Source organism: Neolamprologus brichardi, chromosome 22 (genome assembly GCF_056152115.1).
Source record: "Neolamprologus brichardi isolate AB-2024 chromosome 22, ASM5615211v1, whole genome shotgun sequence".
In the NCBI taxonomy this organism is placed as follows: Eukaryota; Metazoa; Chordata; class Actinopteri; order Cichliformes; family Cichlidae; genus Neolamprologus; species Neolamprologus brichardi.
The window spans coordinates 27,775,343-27,798,074 of record NC_142124.1 but is presented as its reverse complement, the minus strand read 5'-3'; positions in this window follow the sequence as shown (position 1 = coordinate 27,798,074).

The window sequence follows — 22,732 nt, the reverse complement described above, 5'->3', positions numbered from 1 at the left end:
TAAAATACAGCGTGTGTTTTTTTAATACATTATAATTATAATAATGCATAATTATGTGGACATGCATATTAGATCATTTTTTAGTGAAATATAATCCCTCCAGAAAGGCAGGAAAAGCTCTGTAACTTACTTTAAAACTAAATATGTTCCCTAAAACGGTGACAGAGCTACAGACCCATGACAGCCTTACCCAGTGAGCTTGCAGCTATGACCAGCACTACTTGTGCAGTTAATAAAAGGACAGGTAATGTTTGTCACGCTGTTGCAAACACAGCACGCTCATTTGTTTCAGTTCGTCAAATTGCCACAAAACAGCTTACCAACAGCTTACGTAATATTGGCTTACGTAATAAGCTAATACTCCTGGGTGCTATACACTACAGTGTACGCTGTACACCTACTTACTGGTTGTGTCGCATCGGTCTGTATGGAAGAAATATAGTAAGTCTGTGTCTCTGAGTTAATTTGTGTTTCTCCTACAGCTCCAGACCGCAAAAAATGTGCGTGCTCTTTGTGAGCTCGTTCCCGGCTCGTAACCAGCGCGTTCTGCCGTCAAGGGTTAAATTGGTTAAATGTGATCATGTGACTGATGCAAGCCAGATCCTTTTATTTAGCAAAACTGTGATTAATAGTATATATTATTGTTGAGGGGCACAGACAGGACTCCGCACGCCCACACACATAAAAAAATAAAAAAATAAAAAAGATTTTTAAAAAAAGTTGCCTCAACAAAAGGGCACTTTGGGCACTCATCGGGAAAGGGGCGGGTGCCAAAGCCCCTCTAGCACCCCCCCCCTCTGCACGTGCCTGGTTCAAGGAAACTTTCCCCCTACTATTTGTGTGCTTTTCCTGATAGGAAAAGGAGCTAATTACAAAAAGTGCCTCAGGAAATCCCAAGAAGAAATCGAGGAAAAGAGGCTGTAGGGTTGGCATCCAGGTACATATTAGATGAGCCTCCAGATCAGAGATTCTATGAGTGGACTGGAGGTGTCCTGAATATTGCTGCCAGTTACCCTTCCGGATGTAGTTGGAAACATGCACTCACAGCCACTGCAGCCTGGCCTTTTCTTTTGTGATGCTCTGGATTCTGTTGATTTGGGCCTTACCGCTGTGTCCTCACAGCTTGCATCGCAAAACTGGTGCTGGAACCCCGCTGGTTCCGTGGCACAGCTAGAGAGACCACGTGATCAGACAAGGTGTTTGCTGTCACTCTCACTGAGACCAGCTGTTGTGAAATCTGTGCTGCCAGTGCAACCCAGGTATTTTTTGAGTGTGGGATTTCTGATGATTTGGTAGTCATTGAACACACCACAGCCTTCTGTTCATCCGATGAGGCGCATGCTGATTTCGTGCCCTCTGCGAGCTGGAACTTTGGGTACATTTGATATTTGAGATGCTGTAAATAGTTTTACAAAACCTTTATACTTGAAGTTAATGTTTTAATGTGTTGTTAGCAGTGTTGGGCAAGTTACTTTGTCAATAGATGTATTCTAAAACACTTCTTCAGCAGAGAATCAGAGAGGAGAAACACACAGGTTTTCTTGCTAGCAAGGGCAGCCACCAGAGCGCTCGCACGAGAGTGAGGGCTCAGAGACTCGCAGCTCTGAGACTTCCCTGGTCTTTATTTTATACATCAGTGGGTGTTTTTTCCTTACATTGGAATGTGGATGTCTATATATGTGTGTGTGTGTGTGTGTGTGTGTGTGTGTGTGTGTGTGTGTGTGTGTGTGTGTGTGTGTGAGTGTAGGTGTGGAGTCAGACCCTAAATCTGCTGGTCTGGAAGTCCAACAGTTCATCTAAGCACTTAGACTAAAGCTTGACATAACTACTTTTATCCTACCATAAAACAATAAGACAAGGTACGACCTCTCCCATGCTCCCAGGGTGTGGGTGTGAATGCCAGCGCACTCTGGAATGCACACAAAGCCTTTGCAGACTATTAAGGATCGCACATCCTATCACTGCCATATGCAAACTTATATTATTAAAAGATTATACTGACTACTAAGTACAATTTTCTATTGACATACTTTAAATTAGTAACTTAGTTATATTACTAGTTACTTCTATCAAAAGTAACTCAGTTACTTCAAGTTAGTCATTACTTTCAAAGTAACTAGTTACTAGGGACAGTAACTTTGGTTTTACTCAGAATTCTCTTGTTAATGTGTTGCTTCCGTAACTGGATACCCAGCAAGATTGCCAGTCTTCTAGCTTGCTTAATTGCCACAAGTGCACTGTGCCACCTACCAATAGAAAGGAAAAAAGCAGGTGGTCTCCTCTCTACAGGAGCTCACTCTGCAGGTGGGGGAGAGATATAGGAGAGGTAGAGAATGAACTCAACCTGGGTGTCTATTGTCTTGTGTAGTTTGGGAGATGATTGGATGATGGGGTGGGTGCAGTTTTCTCTGGGGTGGAGTCGGGTGGGCTGCCCCGGACTCTGTGGGGCTGGGCGGTGCTGCTGCTGCGGGCCCCGGTCTGGATGGGCCTGGGCCCCCTTGCCCTGGTGGGTTGCAGAGTGTGGGGGTGCCTACTGGCATCAGCGGGGGAGCTGGCCCCAGGGAGGGGCCGCTTGCCCCTCCCTTTCTTCCCTCCCCATCCTCAGCTGCCTCCCTATTCCCGCTCTACCACACCCACCCACACACGCAGGGCTTTGGGTGCAGGTATGTCACCAGGGTGCAGGGGAGGCACTCCCCCTCTGTCCCCTTCTGGTCGCCTGTGCCTCAATTTTATTCTGCAACCTAGACATCCACATTACTCACACTCTCACATAACACATACATATAGGGCCTTGGGGGTGGGCACGTTTTACAGCATCCAGAGGATGGTCGGTGTATTCCAACCCACATCTGGCGCTGGTGCCCTACCCTCAATTTTAAATGCATGTAGACACTAAGGGTTTTCGGGAGGAGCTGTGCTGCTCTCTGAGAGGAAGCAGGAACCATGCTCTCCTGTGTTTTAAATGCACTTTAGAACAGCACACAACAACACTACATATGAGCGGGCGTAGGGAGGTTTGGGGTCTTCACTCATCCCGGTTCTGTTAGCCGTCAGGGCTGGGGGGCTGGGAGGAGGTGCTGGCCATCAGAATGGGGTCTGGGATGCGGGGCCTCCCTGCTACTGCAGATAAGGAGGTGGTCTGCTTGCCTCCACCCCAGAGAGAAGGGTTACATTTCAATTCAATTCAATTTTATTTATATAGCGCCAAATCACAACAAAAGTCGCCTCAAGGCGCTTCATAGATACAGAGAAAAACCCAACAATCATATGACCCCCTATGAGCAAGCACTTTGGCGACAGTGGGAAGGAAAAACTCCCTGAAAGGAGAAAAACCTCAGGAAAGCAAAGAATCACGGGCCCAGAGTTAATTCATGTACATGGGCGAATCCTGTGTAGGAAAAGCGCGCCAGGCATTCACTCAGAGTTTATTATATGCTGCCCTCTCACGTAACACTCATGGGTGGAGTACAAGTTAGGAAAAAACAACTTCTTATCTGCTGCTTGCATACGAGGCTGCACAGGATGCAAGCTTGCAAGACGAAGAGGAACAAGTTGTTTAACGATCTTGTAGTGGGTTAAAACAATACATGTGGATGTTTGTCTAAACTTGAGCAGACACTTTGTTTTTGCTGACACGCTATATACAGGCGTCACTACGCAATTCAAATAAAGCTTAAACATAAACAATTATCACAGTTGAATAAAGATAATAAAGTAATATAATTCAAAATCTTTCAACATTCCCTTCTGTTTTTAGCCAATTTGAATTGTGCAGCAAAATACATATCATTTATCAGAACATAACTCCTTACAACATGTATTTTCAATTAGTTCGTCATAAAATGCATTTGCTGGTTTTTATGGGCAACTTAGACACTTGTATCAGAGTCTACATCATAGTCATCAGTAAGTAACTACTTGTCTTTCACATTTTCAGTTACTACATAATTAGTTGCACTTCATCTTCATTTAACAAATAGGGAAAGAAGTCTTCATAATCTTCATCAGTTTGTGGTATATCTGTGTGAGTGATAAACTCATCATCTGTGAAATTACAGCCTTTAAACAAGGTATAACACAAGTAAAGAAAAGCAAAATAAAATAAAATATAATAAAGTAAAATAAAACCAGGAAAACTCCAACGCCGATCAACAGTCTCTTTAGAATCTGAAGCCATGTTTAAAGAATGTACATTATCTGGTATGTAGGTGCAGCACATGGTGTTGAATAAGACACACAATCCTCCTTTCTCAGCCAGGATCATGTCCAGTGCTACACGATATCGCATTACAGCAATTCAGAGAGCATCCATTTCTTGGTTATGTCCCTCGTTGACCTTGCAGGATGCATTGAGGAACAAGCCGAATCTTTTTCCAGCATGTTTTCCAGTCCCTACCCATGGGAATAGGGCGTGGAGAACTTTCTGTCCTGTGATAGGAATACTTATGACTCTTCTACTGCAGAAAAAACCCTCTATGGAAAGGGTGGTGGGTCCAGTTATCTTACTGCTGTTATGATCCCAGCAGTCTTCAGAGTGTCATTGTATGCACAGTACAGTGACACAGCATTAGGTGATGTTCATAGGAAACTGCTGTCATCACCACCATAGCTTCTGGTTCCTGTGCTTTTCACAGAATCATGATGTCATCCTCGGACTCCCCCTGCGCTGTCGATGGAGCTTGGCACGCTCCCCTCATCCTTCAGGTGCCCGTCTGTTGTCCAAAATCTCCTTTGTTGGCCTCTGGAAATCCCCCTCGGCACAGTTCTCATTCCAACGCAGCTTCGTGGTCCTTGCTGCGGCTCCAAAGTCTAATCTCATGATGGGCCCCAACCAGCTCGACTTTTGACCTCAACCACTGCCTGGGCTGTCAGCTATGCCTGGAATGGTTCTTGCTTCTCACCGGGCCTCTGAAGATTTCTCAGGAGATGACTGCTGCACCTGTATTTCCTTGCTAGGAGGAAAAACTTCTATTTGGAGAGCATGTCAACAATCATCAAACCACATTCTTTAGTTCAGTGAACTTCACTTATAGGCCATCAAAGCCTCATCTGAACATGGATGCACCACTTGCATAGGTTTGATACCCGTTGAATGAACTGTTAATCACACAAATCGCTGCAAAAATCATATAAAACATAGTTTAATGTTAATTCATTGTTTCATGTTAATCCTGGGCCCCTCCTCTTGACGCATGGACACGCCCATGAGTCAACTCATCAAAACCAGATTCCTGTCTTAAAGAAAAAGGTTAGCTAGATCATGTCCCAGGCAACATCAGGGCATCTCCCCCTCTGGAGCAGCACCACCTCGGACCTATAATCCTGCAGTAAAAGATGTTAGTGTGATTTGCATATTAAGTTTGCTTAAAAACTGGCTCCGCCAGGAGCCTGCATACACACCATCATGGCCTGAAAAACAAGATCTGGAAGTGAAATCAAAATAACCTTCACATTTTCCCCAAAACACAGTGTAACAGCATCACCACTCAAAACCTGTAAACACAGTTTCTTCACACATAAACACAGAAATCCTGTAGTAAAAAAACATTAACTAGTTGTTCTGGTATAAATCACATGATCAAATCACAAGAAGAATTGTAATGCTGTAGAAAAGTAATGTAAATGTTAGCGCTGCGCGGGTGTATACACTCTTTCTCACAGTAATCTCTATGAACAACACAAACCCATGAATAACACACCCCTGGTAGATTCACAAACACAGAAAGTGGCATTTAAAAGTTAAATCGGTATGCAACCTCGAATGTTGCTGGCATCTTTCTGCTCCTGTAAAAGAAACACATAAATTCATCCACCCTTTTGGCCTGTCTAGGTGGAGGTTAACTTTGAGTCGTGGTCAAGTCTTGTCAGCTTTTACCAGTCAGTCAGTTTGTTTTTATTTCCATTTATTCATTCATTCATTCATCCATTCTTTCTTTGCTGATAGTGGAAACTATCGCCGCATTTGATTTCCACCCTCAGCAAAATGACGTCATTTCAAAAGAAAAAAGAAGAATTTTAGATCAGATTACCTCGCTGAATCCTTTTTAGGCAGGGACTCTCATTTTCTAATTGTCCCAAATAAGTGGCTTTCTCCTGAGCCCATTTTAATGTGGAGAAACTCACTTGTAACAATTTTCTTGACGACGTATCGTATAGCGCTTCTAATCGTGCAGATCTGCTCAAACAGAGATTATCGAACAAAACTTTCAGTGCACTGTGAAAGTATCAAAATAAAAAGGCCTTGTTACGTCATGACACAAGCTCCTCATCTCAGGAGGGTAAATCATACCATTAGCATGGTTTATCATACTATCATACTAATTGGCAGGCTCAACTTCACAACAAAACAAAAATCTTCAGCTAGATTCACTCCGAACCAACCATCAGCTGCACAGCACACAACATAAGCCTAATATATTATTAGCTATGAGTTTAATCCCCAGATCTGTGCTTCTCACTCATTTAGGCCACACACACCCATTTTATTCAGTTTTCCTTTTTTTCCGTCATCATAAAACATGTGACATGTTGTCATGCACTTCACAAAAGAAGTTTGTTCTGACGTATTCAGAGTTGTGTATCTAGGTACAGGATTCATTCGCACATCAAAACAGGAAACTCAGTGTTTTAGAGTCTCCACTCTAACAAACTCCAACACATCTCATTCACTCGTGCTAAGATTCAGTCACCTTTCCTGAATCTAAGAACGATCAACTAATTTGCATATCAGCTATTAACCCACTAAGATGACAGGACAACAGAAATGCATATTCAAAATGTTATCACAAAAATAGAATTTCCCTCATACAGTAAATTACTTGTGCTGCATCAATCAAGCAGAAAGTATCTCCCAATTTACTGTATTAACAACTAAATTTATTGTCTGATCACTGGTTGGTCAAACCAGAATCTTTTTTCCCCACAAAAGTTAAACTGTTGTCCTGCAACCTAGAGAGTCAATTTTTTTTTCATTGGATAAATTCAGCATTTGATAACAAGTGTCTGTTAAATTCACACTATTTTAACACTGATGAGAGATAACAAGCTAATTTTCATTACATGGGTGTTTGTGTAATTAGGCAGGTTTAATGCATGTCTGTGGAGCTGCATATCCAGCAGAGCATGTTCTTAAAGCTGCCTTTCCTACACATTTCTCTGCTATTATTTAATCATTTTGTAACTAATGTGCTATAAGTCCATTGATCTTTGCATCACACTAAGTGACTTGGACAAGATGGTAAACAGACTCACATGCTTAAGATGTTGTCTAATCTTCATGAGTTCTCTTGTGTTTGGAAGTGTTAGTAGGGTTAATGCATGTTCTGCTTGTGTGTGTGTGATTTTGTATGTTTCTTTTTGCAGTGTTTCAGACTCCTTCACAATTTTCCCACTTAAGCAGTCAGTTTTGTTTTTCCCAGGTTTGCTAACCCAAATTTTGATTTCCCACTTTGAACACCAGCATTCTCACTTACTCTCACTGTTGTCCTCTCCCACTTCAACAGTCCAATAGCAGGCAGTTCCCTTTCAGCTTTGTCCTGTGTTTCACTGTCTCTTCTTGCCATTTTCTCCAAAGGTGGCAAATGTCAAACTCCAACAGTCTCCTCAGTTCTCCTCAAACGTTCTTTTCACATGCACAGTGAATTTGCAGCTTGTTGGGAACACAGTGCCATTCATCCAATCAGGCAGGATGATGGGTTTGCTCTTCTTCTCTGATGCTGTTTGTCCACACTGCTGCTGCTTGCTGGGACTCTTTGCCCAGGACTTTGCTGCTGTCTCTTTATCTGCCATGTTATTGCTCTTTGGAGCTGCATTCCTTGTCTTCAGGGAGGAGTGAGAGCTCACTTGTGAGTTTAAGAGACACATGGTGCTGTAAATAAGTTAGCCAGAAACTTGGCCTGAATGTTTCTAATGATGTTAAACTATAACTTTCTTCCGACCGCTGCATGTGGAAAATTGATTCAGGTCTGCTTGTCACCTGAAAGTGACAAACTTAAAACATGTTCATTATTATTATCACTGCTTAACCAACACACACAATTCTCTCTCTCGCTGTTTTTGTGAACTGTCCTTTCTTAAAAGCAGAAAATGAGATTGTAGTTGCTCTTGGCTGATCAACACAAAACCTTTTTCCTATGATTATTTTTCATCTACAATGTAAATTTTGTCTCTTTTTCACTCTTTTTTTTTTTTACAATAGCTGGTGACCTGCAGAATCACCGCTCTCACAATCAGAGGCAATTACTTTTACACAGCGCACGAAAACACTGTGACGTCAGACACATTCACACTCACTTTTTTCATCTCCGTAAATAAATCATTTGGCCAATGGCATGTGCTATCGTGATCCATAAATATGATCACAAGTTTATTTAACTATTTTTCAACCCACCAAAACAAATAAACTAAAACATGATGCTGATGCTATGAACACTCTACACACATGAGTCAAGATGCAGGAAAACTGCTCACGGAAATTCTGCACATTCCAGTTATCACAGTCCTATTTCCCTCTCTTTGAAGAGTTCTCAGCCAGCTTCTGATCTGATAATGTGTAGCTTGCTCATCAGCTTAGAAAAGACCACAACGCGGAGGGGGCGCTCGTGTACACTGATGGAGTAGGATGCACTCTTCTCAGCTCCGCACTTTTCTTCTTTTTTTCCAACAATTTGACGCGACACCCTGACTCTTTACTTAACTGGTCAACAGCACTACTGCTTTGCATCGACTACAATAAATACTGGACGACATGCCACCTAAAAAAGACGCAACACACTGCCAGAAAGCAGTAGCTGAAAATTCTGCGAGCACCAACGCCATACTAGCAGCTATCGCTAGCCTAAAAACTTCTATGGAGACCCGCCTTGACACAATTGAGTCTACTCTGTCTAAGCTCCAGGCAGATATCCGGTCATCCGAACAGCGTCTAGATGTTATTGATGAGTCGCTTACTACAATGGACGGCCGTGTTTGTATGCTTGAAGCTACATGCAAGGAACTAATGGCGGCCACCGATAACCTGCGTGGCAAGCTAGGCCAGATGGAGGCGCGCTCGCGTCGGGCCAACATTAGGATTGTTGGAGTGAAGGAAGGTGCTGAGGGCGGTAAGCCTGCGGACTTTGTTTCATCCCTGCTGCTGGATGTGTTGGGGAAAGACAACTTTATTAAGCCGATAAAAGTGGAGAGGGCACACCGCACCCTTAGACCAAAACCAACGGCTGGCCAGCGACCGAGGGCTATTATAGCCAAGTTGCATCATGAGAAAGACGTGTGGCATGTCCTGCGTCTGGCACGCCAACATGCTCCGTTGAGCTGCGATGGAGAGAATCTGTCCATCTTCCCCGACTACACTGCGGAGGTCCTTGCGCAGCGGATGGCCTTCAATGCGGTCAGGAAAAAGCTTAGCGCCTCCGGAGCGACGTGCAGTCTGCGCTACCCGGCCCAGCTTCGGGTAGTTCACAACAACATCACTAACACGTTCAAGTCTCCTGCTGAAGCTGAACGTTTTGCGGACTCACTGTAATCGTGACCTGGTAATATATTTGTTCATGTTGTTGATGCGGCTGTATTTTTGAACATTCTCACTCTTCTCTTCCTATAGTGAGAGTCGCGATTCGTTCAATCATTTTTTGAATGCTTCTGTGGTGATAGCTTTCTATCATTGTTTGTGCTTTGTTTTTTTGCTACGATGTCTTAAAACTTTTCTCTGTCGTGAAGTACTGAGAACGTTTATATTATAACTTTGGTTATACACAAGTCATTTTCTATGTTTGCGTCTTTTTTTTTCTTTTTTTACCCAATCAGTCGATTTATGGGTGTAACTATTGTTTTGATTAATGGAGTCTGGTGCGGAGCTGCCGTATACGGAGGATATTTTTTTTCTCTTTTTCTTTTTGTGTTTTTGTGCTCCTCTTCCCGGCAGTCCCCTTAATGCACGCTGGGATGGGCCACAGTGGTTCTTGTTCTTTTTTGCGGCCTTTTTCTTTTTGGGGGGTGGGGTTCAGTGTTCTTGTTGTTAATTTTGTTTTAACCTTTTTTATGCCAGTCCTTTATTATTTTTCACCAGTCCATATGTCATACCACCTCTCATTTAGATGCGGGGTAACAATGCTACTGGTTTAGGAACATGTCCTTTGACGTTTACATCTTGGAATTGCAAGGGCCTAGGCAGAGCTTTGAAACGTTGGAAGGTTATGTCACAGATTTGTTTTGGTCTCTGGGTCCATTAACTCTTTTCCACTGGTCTTGCTAAATATCTATGCCCCTAATTTTGACTGTCCTGACTTCTTTTCCAAAATATTTGACCTAATTTCTGAATATAATATGTCTAATATAATAATTGGTGGTGATTTTAACTGCTATTTTGATCCTGTTTTGGACAGATCGTCTACAAAAACAGCCCCCACTACTAGATCCACGGCAGTTTTGAACAATCTGGTAAAATCACACAACATGGTAAACGTTTGGAGGCTTCAGCATCCAAATGACAGGCAATATTCCTTTTTTTCACCTGTACATCGTAGCTTTACCAGAATAGATTACTTTGTTACAGATTCTAGACTATTACCCAGTATTATCAGCTCTGCTTATCATCAAATCTTGATTTCTGATCATGCCCCACTTACCATGAAAATAGATTTTAATTTACAACCTCGAATTTTCAATTGGAAATTCAATTCTACCCTTCTGTCAGACAAAACTTTCTCCACTTATGTTTCCACTGAGATTTCAGATTTCTTAAAACATAACGACAACGGTGAGGTCTCTGATTCCACTCTTTGGGAATCTTTTAAGGCAGTATTGCGTGGCAAGATCATCTCCTTTCAAACATTTTCGAAGAGAACTAGATTAAATCGTCTGTCCCATATTGAGTCTGAATTATCAACATTAGAGGAGGCACTTCGCCAATCTGATACTGAGGACATATCTAATGCTATTCTAAAACTGAAACTCGAATACAATCATATTTTGGGAACCCAAGTCGGTAGCGATATTATTAAATTGAAACAAAGACACTTTGAGTTGGGAGATAAACCCCATAAATTACTTGCCAGGCAATTAAAAGATGTGCAAGCCCATCGCACCATACACAAAATTGCCTCCTCTACCGGTGAATTAATTACTGATCCTAAGCTGATTAATGACAGATTTGTTGAGTTTTTCAGCACACTGTACTCTTCTAAATCGAACGCCACTGACTCTGAGCTTTTTAGCTTTCTTAACTCTCTGAGTATTCCAACCCTTACAGAATCTGCCACCCAAGCACTTGAAGCTGACTTCAGCATCACAGAAGTCAAAGCTGCTATCCTTTCTTTCCCTAGCGGTAAAGCCTGTGGACCAGATGGGTTCAACATAGAATTTTATAAAGCCCATAATGATATAATCGCTCCACTTTTACTCAGAATGGTGAACTGCTCTATTGCACGGGGCTCTTTCCCTGATAGCATATATGATGCCCACGTTTGTCTACTCCCTAAGAAGGACAGAGACCCCACCAATGTGACTTCATATCGCCCACTTAGTTTATTAAACTGTGATCAAAAAATCATTGCAAAAGTCTTGTCTTCACGCCTTAATAAAGTTTTGGGCACTTTAATTCAACACGATCAAACTGGGTTTATCCCAGACAGATTTGCTTTCTCTAATACCCGTCGTCTATTGAATGTACTATATGGAACAAATCCTCCAAATTCAGCTGTTATTTCATTAGATGCACAACAAGCTTTCGATCAAATTGAGTGGAAATACCTGTTTGCTACACTTGAGAAATTTGGCTTTGGTAGTAATTTTACAACTTTGGTACGTATGCTTTATGCACGGCCAAGATCATCGGTACTGACAAATTTTGATAGATCACATCCGTTTCTACTCCACCGGGGGACTAGGCAGGGTTGCTGTTTATCTCCACTGCTCTTTGCTCTAGCTATGGAGCCTCTGGCCATTACAGTAAGAAGCAGCTCTGATATTGTAGGTATATCTTGTGGTCCTGTCAAATCCACTATAACTCTATATGCAGATGATGTGGCTCTAACAGTGTCTGATGCTAGGCTCTCTTTGCCTCCCCTGCTTCATCTCATTAACAAATTTGGACAACTTTCTGGTTTCACAATTAATTGGGACAAGTCCATTTTTATGCCATTGGCAGATGGGCTCGACTCTAGCTTCATCTCTAGCTTACCTTTTAAAACCACCAGCAGTCACTTTAAATACCTAGGTATTAACATTCCCAGAAACCGTAAGCTGCTATTTAAATTGAACTTTCAGGTACTTATTGATAGTATTAAAGCTAAGATAGATAAATGGACTCTTCTCCCACTTTCTTTAATTGGACGTGTCAATATTATTAAAATGGTAGTACTTCCTAAATTTATTCATCTTTTCCAAAACATACCCATTTTTCTCACCTCATCCTTTTTTAAAACTATCGACTCTATCATTTTGTCTTTCATCTGGGCAAATAAACCCCATAGAATTTCAAAGGCACACTTGCAGAAACCCTCCTCTGAGGGCGGATTAGGCCTTCCAGTTTTCAGGCACTACTATTGGGCTTGCAATGCCAGAACGTGGGTTTTCTGGAACAGTGTTTCAGCTGTTTCTGCTGTTCAGAAGGGTGGCGGTCCTTTTTGGCCTTTGATAGAGGCACACAATGCTAAATCAATTTTTGGTACATCACTTGATGGTATTCTGTTTTCTAAGCCCAACATACATACCAAACTTTTAAGTAATGATTTTGTCCTAGGTCATTCTCTTAGGATCTTAAAGCAAGTTAGGGGTGCTTTGTGCCTTCCAGACCTATCCATTTTTGCTCCCATAACTGAAAACCTTTCTTTTTCACCTGGCTTGATGGACCCTGTGTTTAAGCATTGGTCAGCATTAGGTCTTCACACTATTAAGGATCTCTACATCGACAATTGTTTTGCTTCATTTGCTCAGCTGCAATCAAAATTTATGCTCCCCTCTGCTCATTTATTTAGATACTTACAAATTAGGAATTTTGTTAAACACTCTTTTACCCATCTGGATAAGCCCCCTGCTCATAGTGACTTTTATGATTATTTGATTAAAAATCCCACTTCCAAACACCTAATCAGCCAATTTACTACACTTTTTACACTTATACCACCTACTAATCACATCAAGGATGCTTGGGTTAAGGACTTGGAAGTAGACATATCGGATGCTTTGTGGGCCAATGGGTTGAAGAAGATTAAAGAATGCTCTGTTAATGCCAGACTACAACTTATACAGTTCAAGGTCCTTCATCGTTTGCATTTTTCTAAAACAAAGCTATGCAGCATTTTTCCGTCTATTTCGTCTTTGTGTGACAGATGCAAAGCAATGGATGGAACCCTTGGTCACCTTTTCTGGTCTTGCCCCACACTCAGGAGTTTCTGGGCAGAGATATTTAATATATATAACCGAATTTATGACTTAAAATTAGAGCCGGATGGTGTACTTGCAGTGCTGGGCTGCTCCCTAACCTCATTGGCACTCAGACGTCCTCTTCAGAAAGCCTTAATGTTTGGCATGATTGTAGCTAAAAGACTTATTCTTAGAGCCTGGAAATCACCATCTCCTCCATTGTTCAGGGTTTGGCTACGTGAGATGATTGCTTGTTTGTATATTGAAGAGGTTCGTTATCGTTTGGCTGACACCCATTTTAAGTTTGTCGAAATCTGGGGCCCTTTTCTCAATCATATTAATGGGAATTTAACATGAACTTTAACCCATTTGACTGCACTTTGTGTCTGTGTGAAACTGCACCTCTGCCGGACCCTGGTTCCTTCCTGGACATGTTTCCCACATCTTCTGGTCTTGGTGAACTCTCTGTTGCCCTGTCTAACCTCACACAGAAGATCATCTTCTTTGGACAATGGTGTTTCTTTTGAACTTTTGATTTGTACTGGCTAACTGGTGTATTTTTATTTATTTATTTAGTTTTTTTTTTTTTCCTTTTCTTTTCTGTTTTCTTGTTTGGGTTTTTTTTGTTGTTTGGTTTCTGTTTTTTCTTTTTTTTTTTTCTGTGCTTAAATGTTATTGTTTTTGAATCTTATGTCCTTTGTCTGGTGTGCCGTTATGTAACTTTGAACTTGAAATCTTATAAATAAACATTTAAAAAAAAAAAGAAAAGACCACAACGCAACCTCACACAGTGGTTGCGTGCTTTGCCCCACAGTGGCAAAGACTTGCACTTTCATATTCAATTCAGCTTCTCCGTCATGTAGTTTTCAGCTGTTTCATACAGGGTTCAGCATATTAGTTGTTATTATAGGTTTGCTCTATAGTCTCATCCAGGATGACAGGTTTTCAAGCAGGTCAAGTGCCTCTATGCACTTAATTAGTTAAAATATTTACCTATTTTACTTCATATGTCATTGTACTGAATTTGAGCAACCCTAAGCTTAATGCAGATTACTTTCAACAATTATCCACCTCACATCATGACTGACTGAGGTGCCTCCTCATATTAATATTATTTCATCATTAACACCAGTTTACAGGTTGTTATCCTTGCTATTATTAGTATGAATACATTAAAGATAAGTTGTAATTTAATTTTGCCGTTCGTTTATTTTTCATTATTCAATCGGGTCTGTTTCCAACCCTTTTTAAACTACTTTAAACTACTTTGATCTCCATGTATAAACACTAATTTGTCCGGCGCCTGGACATTTTTCTCTAGCCACTGCTCGTCAGCAGTGAGTTTGGTGGGCTGATTACCCATTATCACACAACTGCAGAGCCGTCTCTGGCACGAGACGCGGGGGTGGTTGCTGACACGCCCTTCTACTTCATACTACTCATGAAGCGGTGCCAGTTTTATGGGATGAAACCCAACCTTTCCCCTTTGTCACCAGTACTTGAGCTCCTTACAGTAAATAAAAAGACAGTAACAATGGAAGTAGTTCAGCAACTTATTGTGCTGTCAAAATCACTTACTTCCAACACACAGAAAACACAGACATTTACACACAGTCGCACAGATCCTTACGGCGGATCACTCCTAAACCCTTACGGCGGGTGAGACCTTTAACGTGTTTTACTTTACAATCCTTTCGGCGGATTAGTCCTATGAGCTCTTACAGTGGGTTAACCTTATTACACGTATTTTTAGAAATCCGTATATTGGATTAGACTGTCAAACCCTTTCGTTTTACGCGAGTGTGATTGAGTGGATTCTTTACCTTTCCAAGATCTCTCCGTCTATGTTTGAGGTCTTTCACTGGATCCCAGCGTCGTGGACCACTGATAAGAACACCGGCCACTCCTTCCATGGAGGAGGCTGTCAACAAACGTGCGGGGTCCCCACGACGACAGGATACAGCGTAGATCTCTGGTTTGGAGTCACAACAATCGAGTTGCTTTTTCCAACTCTGACTCGGAGGACCAAGAAATGTTCCATCCATTCGCTTCCGCTTATCCTTTTCAGGGTCGCGGGGGGCACTGGAGCCTATCCCAGCTGTCATAGGGCGAGAGGCGGGGTACACCCTGGACAGGTCGCCAGTCTGTCGCAGGGCCAACACACAGGGACAGACAATCATTCGCACTCACATTCATTCGCACATTCACACCTAGTGACAATTTGGATGATCCAATTAACCTATCCCCACAAGCTGCATGTCTTTGGACGGTGGGAGGAAGCCGGAGTACCCGGAGGGAACCCACGCAAACACGGGGAGAACATGCAAACTCCACACAGAAAGACCCCGGCCTGATGTTGTTATGTTGGAATTGAACTCAGGACCTTCTTGCTGTGCGGCAACAGTGCTAACCACCGTGCCACCGTGCTGCCTAGAACCAAGAAATGTTAGGAGAAAAACCTCAGGAAAGCAAAGAATCACGGGCCCAGAGTTAATTCATGTACATGGACGATTTCTGTGCACGATCTGTCAACTACAGAGTCAGTGCAGAAATGCGCGCCAGGCATCTGGTCAGACTTTATTATATACTGTCCTACTCACGTAACACTCATGGGTGGAGTACAAGTTAGGAAAAAACAACTTCTTATCTGGTGATTGCATATGAGGCTGCACAGGATGCAGCCTTGCAAGACAAAGATGGACAAGTTGATTAACGATCTTGTAGTGGGTTAAAACAATACATGTGGGTGTTGTCTAAACTTGAGCAACTTCCTCATGTGATCACTTTGTTCCAGCTAAAGAATTTGCTGACACGCTATGTACAGGCATTTCTGTGCAATTCAAATAAGCTAAACATACACATTTATCACTGTTGAATATTAATAAAATTCAAAATCTTTTAACACACACACATACACCTGAATCCCACAACACACACACACACACACACCTGCATACGCACTAACATTCCTCTGTCTATGAACAGATGTATTCACTATTGTATTACTTTTGTATATAAATAAAGACCAGAGCGGTAACAGAGTGCACTTCACAGGGCCCCCACTCTGATGTGAGCGCTCTGTGACCACCCTTGCAAGTAAAATCTGCAGCGTGTGTGTCTCCACTCTCTGACTCCCAGCTGAAGAAGTGTCTTATAGAATAAATCTCTTGACAACAGAGCTGTACGTTTTAATGTGTTTCCAAAACCCCGCAGTCAGGACATGCTATATTGTATTTAGATAGAAGCTAGCGAGCTAACTTCCTGCTAACTTCTAACTCCGTTATCATGGATGTCTGGATGTTAAACTCAATTGTTACACCTGGTAGAGCAGAACGCTCATCATTTTATTAAAGATGAAAGAATTTAGACAGTTTTTCAACTCTCAGTAATGCCATAGTTATCGTTTGATATATGGACCTGCAGCGGAGTGTAAGCCCAGACACGGCTAGTGACGTCAGACTTAACGACCGGATTGACCTACACCTTAGTTCACAGATTCGCTTTGTCTTAGGTGTATTTCTGGGATTTCGCACAACCCAGGATTCAAATCATGAATACATAATGAGCTTGGATTTACAACATTATGAATGAAATGTTCTCTATTTGGAAGCAGCCACCCCCCTCCCCTTTCGACGAGTTGTGTGTGAGACTTTAAATCATCAAACTGTAAATTATAAATTTTAAATTGTTATTGATCCCTTTACCCCTAGTCCTAAAGTTATATTTATTTCCTTACTCTTCTTATATTTATTGTTTGTTTTCTTGCACTGCTGAAACTGGAGCCCCGTCGTCTCGTCTCTCTATGACTGTATGTAGCGGAGATGACAATAAAGTTTACTTTGACTTCAGCAGCGAGCAGGTGCACCGAGGGCTCTCGCACTCACTTTTTACGTATAGAATTTCGAAAAAACATCGGTGCAAATCATAAGTCTGTATTATAATGTCTGGTGTCTTTGTGTTTAAGCGTCTTTGCTTAGGCTGCTGCCCCCGCGACCCGGCCCCGGATAAAGCGGATGAAGATGGATGGATGGATGGATGGTGTCTTCGTGTTTGTTGTTTTGCTTTTACTTTCTTTTATTTTGCGAGCTCCAGCCAGCCAGAAAATCCCCCGCCGCCCCGCCCTCTCCTTCCTGTGCCACAAGCAGCAGGCGCACCTCGCAAACGGAAGGCGCCCCTACTCCCAGCAAATGGGACCGCGGTCAAGTGAGCCCTCACTTATGAGGTCAAGTCAAGCTAGCCGCAATAGAAAGCCGATCGGTGCCTATGCCATTCCCAATATGCGCTGGCTGATGTCGGGGCAGCATGAGTACGAGCAATTATTTTATTTTTAATTTTTTTTGTTGATGCCCGTGATGCCGCCCCCCACCACGATGCCGCCCCGGGCAACCGCCCGTGTCGCCCATATCAAAAACCACTACTGTGCCTACTGGTGTTGGCCAGAGGGGCCGATGACGCAATATGGCAGCCTCGCTTCTGCCAGTCTGCCCCAGGGCAGCTGTGGCTACAACTGTAGCTTGCCTCCACCAGTGTATGAATGCGAGAGTGAATGAATAGTGGCATTGTAAAGCGCTTTGGGTGCCTTGAAAAGTGCTATATAAATCCAATCCATTATTATTATTAATATAATATTGTGACAAAGTACAGTAGTCATTACTGGACAGTCTGGTAGCATTTTTAAATCTGTGACACTTGCAGTTGATTTTTCCTTACCAGAATTACAGGCATCAAAACGTAGAGCCAAGGATCTAGTTAGATTGTAGAGACACACACACTTTGAGAAGAATATATCAGACTGTAGAGATCAGACTCTCATTTAAGTTCCAGTAGTTGACACAGGGCTAGGAGGCCAGCACAAAAGATGGACCAAAGTGCAGAAGCCAAAACAGACAGAGATCAGTTTATTGAACTATTAAATAGGTGTAAAGACTTATTTAACTGATTAACTGAATGAAACAGGCAGGGAAATTATGCGAGGGAAAACAGCACCTTATTTCTAACTGGACGTGAGTGACGCAAAGTGGGCTTGGGACTGGAGTGCACGGGACAGGGGTCTCTGTAACATAAAACTGGAGATAAGTGCTTTCTTGCAGGCGATGCAAACTCAGGTTTCTGAGTAGGGCGGGCAGGAGGACAGGCAAGTGAGGCTGGCATGAGGCTGCAGACAGAGTCAGGTTGAGAGTGGATGCAAGGCAAGCTTTAGACACAAGGAGACGAGGTAAGAATGCAACAAGCAATAGCTAAATAACAAGGAATTGTGGCCGTGTTGTTACCATAGGTACCTGATGGACTAACGAAGGAGAGATGACCACGCCGAGCTTAAATGCAGCCATGCTGATTGTCACTGAATGAGGAAGAGGTGAGTGTCCAGGATCCCACCCAGGAATGGAAAAACACCAGCCGCTCACTCAGCCCTTGACAGTATTTAATCAAAGGTGTGAAATATGTACTTTTTTGTGGGGACCATGGTTCAGGGGGTTGCCGGTTTGATCCCCTGCTCTGTCTGTCTTGGACGTTGTGTCCTTGGGCAAGATACTTCACCTACCACCTACTGGTGTTGGCCATTAGAGGCCGATGGCATGATATGGCAGCTTCTGTCAGTCTGCCCCAGGGCAGCTATGGCTACAACTGCAGCTTGCCTCCACCAGTGTGTGAATGTGAGAGTGAATGAATAGTGGAATTGTAAAGAGCGTTGAGGGTCTCGAAAAGCGCTATATAAATGCAATCCATTATTTTTGACTGATGAATGATCTATTATTTAATAAAATTAACGAAATGGTTATAAAACATAATTTGTGCAATATCATGTGCCATCCGTATATATCTGTAAATATGGGTTTTTGTTAAGCATCTGGTTTAAAGATGGTAACAAATGCCGAACATTTGCTTTTTTTTTGTCACATTATTACATTCAACTCAAACTCTGTATTGGCTGGACTATTAATTTTTCATAGGGTCAGGGTTAGATAATTTGTTTTTTGCTTCCTTACCAAATGAAATCATCATACACAAAATTTGTATTTTGCATTTACTTTACTGTCTAATACTGAAATTAGTTTCACAATCTGAAACATATAGCATGTAACAAATGCAAAAAGAAGAAAGATAATCTTTCATGCCACTGTTTATGTACAAGGTTGTTTACGGCAGTCTGACCTTTGACCCTCATTGTAAGCTAGAGTATATGAGTGGTTTGTCACAGGATGAAAAACGTGTCATATCAGACAGCAGTATCAGTCAGAATCTGGAATAACTCTAAACCAGTAAAATATAAGAAACAGATTAACCTGAAATTGGAATTGATTAATTAAATGCCATTAATTTGATGTAAAACACATCTAATACATGATTTATTTCCGATTGTATTTATATTATATATTATAATTACATTATATATGTAATTAATTATAAAATCATGAACAGGATATATGCAGGTAAACTGAGGGTCTGTCGAGCTGTCATTGAATGCCAAAAACTAATTAAATAACATGTCATTAAATAATTAATTGTGGCCAAATAATAATAATATATAATTAATTAAAATATGCTAATAATTAAATAAAATTTGATATGAATAATTTATTAAATGTTTTTAGAGTGGCCATTTATTTAATTATTCAAATATTATTTAGATGATTCGCATTTTAATTAATTAATAAAACGTTTGATTATTTCATGGCATGTTTATTTAATTAATTTTATCACTCCTGGACCTCCATACCTAAGTGCTGTAAATTTCAGTAATATTGAAGAGTATATGTTCCTTTTTTCCCCCCTGTAGAAAGCCTGTAGTTAATCGGGCAGGAACTAGATTGCATTACTTTGCAAAGTATTCGAATACATATGACATCCACAGCTCCTTTAACATCCTGAGATCCACTGACACTACTGCTATTATTAACTAATCCTGTTAGTTAATAGGCAATCCACCCCCCAGACCCATGAGATTGTCCCCTTTCCTCTGGGGTGAAGACAAGTACACCTCCCTGGAGCCAGCTCCCCTGCTGATCCACATAGGCACTACAGAAGCGTACATGCATACCACCCTGAACAAGCCCGCTCTCATCAGAAAAATTAATTCTAATAACAAATATCAATTAATATCAATTTATTTACACTAAAAATGTAACTGCAGCTCAGGTTTATCCAGAACAACAAAGTTACAGTAGTGGTATGAAATGCAGTAGTAATATACTCAGTGCATGGCGTCCACTTTGCTGGACATGTAACTAAATTAGCATAGGATAATTTGCACCATCTTTTATGAAAAGAAAGTAGAAAATGCTGTCGCCCAATTCTTTGTGCCGGACCATGCGACCATTGATTAAAACAATAGACAAAGTTGTGCAGATCTATAAATGTTAACTATAACTGTGTTTTCCATTCCATGCCATAACTTCCTGATATAGTTATAGCTCTTAACGGTTTTCTAAACTCACAGCTGAATTTTGAGCATTACACCACTGGAACAGAATGCTAGATAAGCTCAAGATTATGATCTCTATTAACTGATAAAAGTGTGATTAACTTTCTTTATAATCAGTGTTCATTAGTAAAGTCCTTTGCTGTATTGCAGTCTTAGGATTAATTTTTACTTCAGTAAAGTTCTGCTTGAATAAGTAATGGATGGAGGGTATTTTACTGCAGTCACAAAAATCCAAAACAGGGAGTAGGGAAGGAGTTATACAGCAGCTAAATATAATAAATACAATTTATGAAATGTTATATGCTATTGGACAGACTTACTTAAGTCTTAATGGGTGTTTTGCAGTCCATCTTCTACTCAATGAAAATGTCATTGAGGTCAAGAAAAATAGGTTAGGAATAGGAGATAAGAAGAACTTTTGGCGCTCACCCAACTTCCCACCACTGGCCAATAGGAAACCAACAACCTCTCTTATCTTTTTTGAAGTGAATGCACAATAAAATACTTTAAATCAGCACCACGGTGGCTAAAGGAAGCCACTATCTATTTTTGGTCGCATGGCTTTGTTCAGTGACCTGCACGACCTTCCAAGCACATAACTGTCAAGTGTGAGCGACTGGGAAAAACCATAACAATACCCGACAACGCCCAAAGTAAAAGTTTAGGTGCAGGTGGCTTGTGAAACGGCTTGCACATTTATAGCAACGGTAGTTCGGCTAAAGCAGGTTAATAGTAAAACCAACTGTATATGAGATTTGCCAGTTCAATGAGTAAAATCAGCTGACTTTGTGGCCTGCCTGAATTAATGGTAGATTAAAGTTATTACTGGATTTCTTTGACATCAATATGCCTGTTTGTTAAGGTAAAACTAAAATACTCACCAAATCCTTGTTAGCTTTCTTTTTTGAGTTGGGAGCACAATAACGTTAACTCAAAGCACAGTGTTATTTGCTGAATGGTAGTGATTTTTTAACAAGTCCTTTCCAAATTTTTTAACAAGTCCTTTCAGCAGGTGATAGCAGTCACCTCAATAGGTGACTGCTATTACTCATTGTCTAACCAGTCCACGTAGAAAACATCTTGGGTGGGATTTTCTTGTCATGCCAGTAATGTTGGAAACTTTATTCCACCTTTCACTACCCCAAGCTCTCTTGCAAAGTCCAAACAGTCGGTTTTGTGTCGTCTAGGATTGCCCAGTGTCATGACAGACAGCCAATTGGATCTTCTGCCTCAGCGCTGGTGTAATTGGGGTCTTCCACTTGACTTTTTTGTTCCATAATACCCGGGATCATTTAAAAAATTCCAAGTGACTGTCTTATATAAGGGCATGATCCATGGGGACGCTGCAGGGAGGCTGACACGCTGGAGCTGCATCAGCAATTGTGCCTCACCTGCTTGAGAAGAATTAACTGGGTTCTGAATTGTCGTTGTTGTTGTGTCCAGGACCCCACCGAAAATCTGCGTCCATTGGTGTCAGTGAAGATGACAACCGGGAAGAAAGGAAAATCCTGAAAAGTGTTGAAACGTGGTCGGGTCCATCATGCAGTTGACAGTGGTGCCGAAAATCAGGATTGGGGCATGGCGGAAACACGAGTGAGCCAGCCAGAGGAGACGCTGGCCCAAATGGTAGCCAAGCTTGCGACCATTTGCTACCATAGTTTAAGCATTGCTTTCAATAAATTGCATCTCAAAAAAGTGTTTAGTCCCTCTCCCATTTCTTCTTGTTGCATGTTGAAGCTCTACTTGGAACCTTGTTAAGATACAACCATGCAAAATAGGATTTATTTATTTATTCATTTTTACCATTTTTCAAGTAGTCTTACACTTTTGATCTGGACTGTATCAAAGTACTTCAGCTTCCTACCATCGCCGCACCATGTTTTCTGCAGATATTTATACATGCAAAGGTTGGACATAGCCACCATGACATAATCCATTCATTATTATAAA